Source organism: Lemur catta, chromosome 3, assembly GCF_020740605.2.
Source record: "Lemur catta isolate mLemCat1 chromosome 3, mLemCat1.pri, whole genome shotgun sequence".
NCBI lineage: Eukaryota > Metazoa > Chordata > Mammalia > Primates > Lemuridae > Lemur > Lemur catta.
In genome coordinates, this window is record NC_059130.1 from 95,924,785 (window position 1) to 95,931,411 (window position 6,627).

Genomic DNA, 6,627 nt, shown 5'->3' on the forward strand with positions numbered 1-6,627 from the left:
GTGAGAATTGTGTACTTTGGGAGCACGGGAGAGGAAAAGATTGATTTTTTTTTTTTTTTTTTTTTGAGACAGAGTCTCACTTTGTTGCCCGGGCTAGAGTGAGTGCCGTGGTGTCAGCCTAGCTCACAGCAACCTCAGACTCCTGGGCTTAAGCGATCCCACTGCATCAGCCTCCCGAGTAGCTGGGACTACAGGCATGTGCCACCATGCCCGGATAATTTTTTCTATATATATTTTTAGTTGTCCAGATAATTTATTTCTATTTTTTAGTAGAGACGGGGTCTCGCTCAGGCTGGTCTTGAACTGCTGACCTCAAGCGATCCACCCGCCTCAGCCTCCCAGAGTGCTAGGATTACAGGCGTGAGCCACCGCACCCGGCCGAAAAGATTGATTTTTGACTTGAAGAGTCAGGGACTTCAGGGAGAAGGAGAGCTTGGAGCCGGGTTTTGAAAGTGCAGTGAGGACATGCCAAGAGGGAGCTGTGAGGTGCCCAGACAGAGGGGTCTGCAGGCACAGAGCCCAGAGGAGTCCGTGGACGGGGGGAGGTGAGTCCCAGCAGGGGGGGGAGTCGGGCTCTTCTGTCTTCAGTGTGATGCTCCGTTGCTAACCCGGCGGACCTGAAACCAGACACCTGGGCCCATCAGACCCAGCCCCGCTCTGCAGCCAACCCCTTATCGTCCCTCCCCAGCGCCTGCTGGGTGGCCCTGCCTGTAGGTCTTGGCCCCATCTGTCAAGATTTGCCTGAAGTGACAGAGTCCTGCTGTTCTTCCCGGCCCCAGCCCAGAACCCAGGGAGAGAGAGAGAGAGATACAGATAGACAGACAGAGACACAGAGAGAGATGATGAGGCAGGTCTGTCTCCACCTGAGAGGACAATAGGTGGCCCTGGGTACAGCCTGGTGGGTGCACAGGCTGAACAGGCTCCATGGTTTCCTGATCCTGCCCCTGCCTCTCTGGTGACTTTCTCTCCTCGTCCCTTGAAAGCCAGCGGTCCTGGACGTGTGAGCTCCTCTGCTCTGCCCCCACATTCATGCTCACACGTTCATGATCATCCGCCCGCAGGTGTCTCCCCAGCTGGCCTCCTCAGCCCAGAGCCAGCTGCTGAGGGGCGGCAGGTGGAGACCTGGGGTGGCTTCGGGCAGATTCACCTTGGAGAGTTCACAGGTGCCCCAGACCCCACCATGCTAAAGCTGCGGGCGCGTCCCTTCCACACCCCACTTCTGGAGACACCCTTCACTCTTCCTTTTCCGTATTCACTCCCCTCAGCCTGGGACTCCCTTCCTCTCCCTTTCTACGTGTTGAAATCCTTCCATTCTTTAAGCCCCTCGATGTGTGATGCCTCCTGGAAACTTTCCCGATTCAGGCAGTGACCAGCTCCTGCTGTGTCGTGGCAACTTTTCCAGAAATCAAAAAACTCACCCAGGATCTAGGTGCCCTGGGAAGCACAGCATTTCAGCAGAGAGCTCAGCCACCAAAGGTGATCCTGTCCAGCCCCCTCACTTTACTCCCCGCATGCCGCCCCATGGGTTCTTTCCTGGCAGTGAACTCCAAAACAGCAGTTCGTGGTGGTGGCGATAATTCTGTGCCCCCAACCAGACCGTGTGCTGCTCAGTGACAGCAACCGTCTGCGGGTTTCGCGCTCCCGAGGACGCTGGAGCACACAGTTCTGCGTGGAAACTGCTCGGCCCTCTGTGGTTAGGAGCCAGTTGCTGGAGTGAATTGAACTCTCGCTAGAAAGGGTAAGAAGTTACTCTTTGCATGAGACTTGTCGTTAAGGTTATCGCTCAAGGAAGAGTAGGAACAGTTTGGGAGTGACTGGGCCAGAGAAGGTGACATCTGTAACCTGAGGACACCTTAAGGCCAAGAGCCTTGTCATCTAGAGCATTAAAATGTGGTCAATGGGACATTGGTCATGCAGCCCACTAAGGTCAAGAAAGGAGGCCTGGGGGGAAGGAGGGAGCCTAGAGCCTTTGGGAAGTGCAGTCCCTGCCCAAGGAGCTGAAGACGCCAGGGCCTGGTGATAAGAGGGAGCCTGGCTGCCCTGACGCTCCTGTCTCTGGGGCTTTGTGTTGTCCAGAGCATTTTGGCCGGAAGTGGAGGGCTCCCAGTTGTTTCCCACTGCTTGCCCTGGTTCAGTGCCACTCACGAGGACCCTGTGCCTCTCTGCGGCCTCTCACAGTGGTCTCTCCTGGGCTTCCTGCTGGCTGCACTGCGTGTGGCTGTTGCCACTGGCCACGGTGCCACGGACAGCTTCACCGGTGCTCGGGGAGCCATTGCCAGCACCCAAGGGCTGCTGCCATCAGGCTGGGGTTTCCACGCGGCAGCCTGGGGCTTGGGGTTAATGGCAGAACTGAGAGAGGTGGCAGAGCAGGACCGAGGAGAGATGCACACCCTGAGAAATTTCACCCATTTGGATCCCTCCAGACACTACATGGTCTTATATTAATAATCATTTAATAGCAAGTTATAGTCTTTTACTGTTCACAGAGTTTCCACATACGCTAACTTCCTTGATCCTCACAAATACCCTATGCCTCGGGCATTTTCAGCCATTCCATTTTACAGATGAGGAAACTGAGGATCAGAGAGATTTAAATGACTTGCCTGGGGTTCCAACCCAAGTCGTCTGGCTCTGAAACATCTCATTCTTCCACTACACCTTGTGCTCCCCAAACCCTGCATCCAGATAGACCTGACTCAGCACCGTCCTTCCTGTGGGAAAGGAGGCAGAGCCGGGAAGTGACTCAGCACCACCCCCAGCCCTGGAACTTCCCGTCTCCTCTTTCCTGTCACTGAGCACGCCAGCCTCAGGCACCTTTCTCTCCTGCCACATCCAGTTAAAGCCCAAGGAGTCCAGCTTCTGCTATTGAAAATGAGAGAAATAGAAAGGAAAGTCTTGAATTCCAACTTTGGGAACCACACTGGAAAAAGATGCTGCTGATGTCTTAGGTTCTTTCATTCCTCTGTATGTTCAGTTGTTCACTCAACAGATGCTAATCTGTATGGAGAAGCTGCTGTGGACCACGCACTCTTCTAGGTGCTGGGGCTACAGTGGTGAACAAGGAAGACACAGTCCCTGCCCTCTCCGAGCTCACATCCTAGTGTCAGGTTGTTATAAGCAAGTAAATGAGGAATAAAATGTTTCAGATAGTGCTGGCTACAGAGAAAACAGAGGAGGCTGATGAGATGCAGTGTAGCTGGCAGGATGAGGGAGTGAGAACTGCTTGGGTGGATGGCCAGGAGAGACTCCGGGGGAGGAAACAGACAAGCTGAGACTTGGGTGACAAAAGGAGCCTGACGTGAGAAAACTGGAGGCAGCAACTTTCCAGGAAGAGGGACCAGCAGGGGCACAGGTCCAAGCCGAAAGTCAGAGTAACATTTTGGGAAGTGATGTTCTTCACAATAGTTAGATCCTGTGTGCTGTCATCTCTGTGGTTCGGCAGCAGGGTCTTCATGGGAGGAGTTATCCAGGGACCCTCCACATGTGTCATGGAATTTCTGAGAAAACCAGCTCTGAGTTCTAGGCAGTTGAACTTGGCAAGAACCAGGAACTGCTTCCATCGTAGCCTTACTGAGAAATGACTGTGGTGTGGAATGAGTGCTTTGGCATTGAGGACGGGAAGGGGAAGCCTAAATTTGCTGATTGCAGAAACTCTTGGCCCTTATGACTCCTGTGTTGGCCAAAATCGGGAGGTTTTCTAAGATTCTGTATTTAGGATTTCGAGAATAGTGCTGCTGGGGTTTCTAGTTTGGGCTCTGCTATCAACGATCTGTGTTTCATTGTTTCTTCCAACAAGGTACTTGCCCTCTCTAAGCTTAGTTAGGTAGATTAGATGGTTTTCCTCACTCTTAACCTTAAAATGAATACTTTTATCAATAGTTTTCTTTGTGTCGCAGTCTTTTCCCTGCCCCTGCTTTGGGTGAGGTTAGAGGGTGAAGTGAAAGTGGGCTGTGGGTGGCTCCTGTCAGAAGACGGGTGCTGCTGCTCGCCGAGCACTCTCGGTGCAGGCCAGTGGCTCTCAAAGTGTCGCTTCTGGACCAGCAGCTGCAGCAGCAGCACCTGGGAGCTCGTTAGAAACACCAACTGTCAGCCTCCACCCCAGACCGACTGAATCAAAAACCCTGGGGATGTAATCCCAAATCTGTGTTTTAACAAGGTCTCCAAAAGAGTCTGATGTGCACCGAAGTCCAGGAACCACCAGTGTAGCGTATGTGCTTTAAGACCGGGGCTCCCAGTGATGCATTCCTACATTCTAGTCACTGTCACAACCACAGCACATGGTTGCATTTATCCACTTGTTTACCCAGCTTGGCTTGGTGAACAGTCCGGTGGCTCCGAAGCAGAAGGGAAGCTCCTGGCCTGAGCTGTTGCTGGCCCCAAGCTCCCCGTGCCGGCCACCACTCCAGCAAGCCCCTGCTTGGAGGAGAGGGTAGGAAGGGGGCAGGCTCACCTTGGAAGTCTCAACAGAGAGAGCTGCCGGATGTGCTTCCATGGAGACTGAAATATTAATAAGTAGAGCAGTGTGTGGATTATGGTTGGTTTTCACACATTTTTAGAGTATGAAACCATCCTGGGTTTATAAGTCTTTGGAAGGTAGATCTGCCTGCACCTGTGTTGTGAAGATCGGTGGCGAGGAAAGGTCTCAGGTGCCACAGGAAAAGTACTCTGGCGCCCCTGCCGCACACTGAATTTAGAGCTCTGCTCCGGTGCGGTTTCCCTCGTCTAAATGTCCACGCATGAAGTAGAACGAGGTGGCCAGCCGGTCCAGATCACCCAGCACTGCCCGTGTTTCCCCTTCCTGTCCCTCTCAGTCTGGTGTCTCGGATTTGGTCCTGCGTTGCCCACCCCTGCTGGATCTTGTCCAGTCGAGGGACAAACGTCCTGAAGAATGGGAAGACAGGAGGTTCTGAAGCACGGATTTCAATACCACGCCAGAGGCCGAGGAAACCGACGGGGGAAGGGAGTTGCTCACACGCCACCAGGAGCCCCGAGGAGAGCCGGAGCTGGAGGCACGTGGCCCGGGAAGGGGCGAAGTGAGTTTGCTTCTCTGGCAGGGCTTAGGGGAGGGCTGGTGGGGGTGGGGAGGTGGGGCTGGAATGGCCCCCACTGGGCCAGAAGACGGAGCCTGGGAGGCAGATGGGCCAAGCAGGTGGTGGCGAGGGCGCGGCAGGAGTACGAGCACCCAGCCCAAGCTGGCCTCGTGCTCTGGCCTCGCCTTCTGCCCCCTTTCGGCATCCTTCCATCTCTGGCGGTGCCCTTCCTTCCATCGACCCTCCCACCCCTGTGATCCCCTTGCCCTCTCCCCTCCCCGGGCTCCTGTGTGTCCTGCCCACGGCCCACCCCACCCTCGGTATCTCATTTCTGTCTGTAATGGACACGATGGAAACACAGAACAGTAGAGCCCGATCATGACAAGCACTCTGTCTTCCGCAGCGACAGCAGTGACCGGGAGCCACCCGCATCAGCCCGAGCAATCCATCCAGAACTGTGGAAGGAGGACAGCACAGTGGGGTCTCTCTCACTGTGGGGAGAAAGCAGCTGCAAGAGCTGGAACAGGAGCCAGAAGCCGAAGCAGCAGCACGCGTCCAAAAGCTTTCAGAGTAACGCTGAGAAAATTGTCTGCTGAATTGCGGCCAGTTCTGCCAACAGATGCTGCAAGAAGAGACTTTCCCTCCCCCGTTAGATTTCGTGCCTGGACGCCGTTCCTCACGGGACTTTGCCCGTCTCGTGTCCACCTTTGAAGCAGGCTGTTCCGGTCTCAGCTGTGGTCGTTCTAGTGAACCCTCTTCGGGAGAAAATGCCAACTTTTTCTCCCTCTCAGTTCTGGATTAAATAAACTGTCTTACCTGAAACGGGATCACTGTAGGCTAGAAGCACCATGAGACATTCCTGTTTCTCAGAAGTTGCCACGTGCACATCACACCTGTTTCATCATGAATGGGGGTCCACCTCTGAGGCCACCTGGTCAGCCTGTCTCCTGGCAGCTCCCTGGGGCCTTTGTCCCCTCCTCCTGCCCCAGCCCACGTGAGACTTGCACAGAGGTGACCGTTCCCTCCTGTCACTTTGACTGGATGTGTGAGAGGAGGCGTGGTCTGGAGGAGCTGACATCTCTGTGAGTTTGGGGGTGACAAGCACGGCTGTAGCCCTGGAGGAAGGTGGCGGGAAGCAGACCGGCCTCGTCTCAGTGCTCCAGCCCTCGTCACTCTCACTCCCCTCTTTGCAGTGTCTGTCTTACTCCAGGGTAGTTGTGCTTGGCTTTCTCCAATTAAAAGTAACTTTGGTTGTTATTTTTCCTTATTGCGAAGCAGCACATGCTTATTACCAAAAAATCAGAAATATAGACAAGTAAAAAGAAGAAAAAAACTACCCCAAGTCCTACTTGCCCCCAAGACAACCATTAAGTCATATAGTATCATATAAATAATATGTACATTTATATATTTCAGTGTAACTGATGTCACAATACCATTGTGTATTCTTGGATAACACACATTGTCATTTGATGTCTTGTCACGAACAGCTTTCTATAGCAACAGGCTCAGTTGTACAGCAGTTGTAATGTAAGGGGACTCAATTATATTCTACACCATCATTTATTTTCTCAATCTCTCCCGGTTTGATGTTTAG

General features: G+C 53.5%; 1 long non-coding RNA gene across 1 annotated transcript; it reads left to right on the top strand.

Annotated features, from left to right (window-relative positions):
* The first annotated feature begins 1,531 nt into the window (after window positions 1-1,531).
* On the top strand, window positions 1,532-6,389 carry LOC123635677. Its single transcript, XR_006734187.1, has 3 exons — window positions 1,532-1,738; window positions 4,812-5,033; window positions 5,434-6,389. It is a non-coding gene; the product is annotated as an uncharacterized LOC123635677 (long non-coding RNA).
* Window positions 6,390-6,627: the final 238 nt, after the last annotated feature.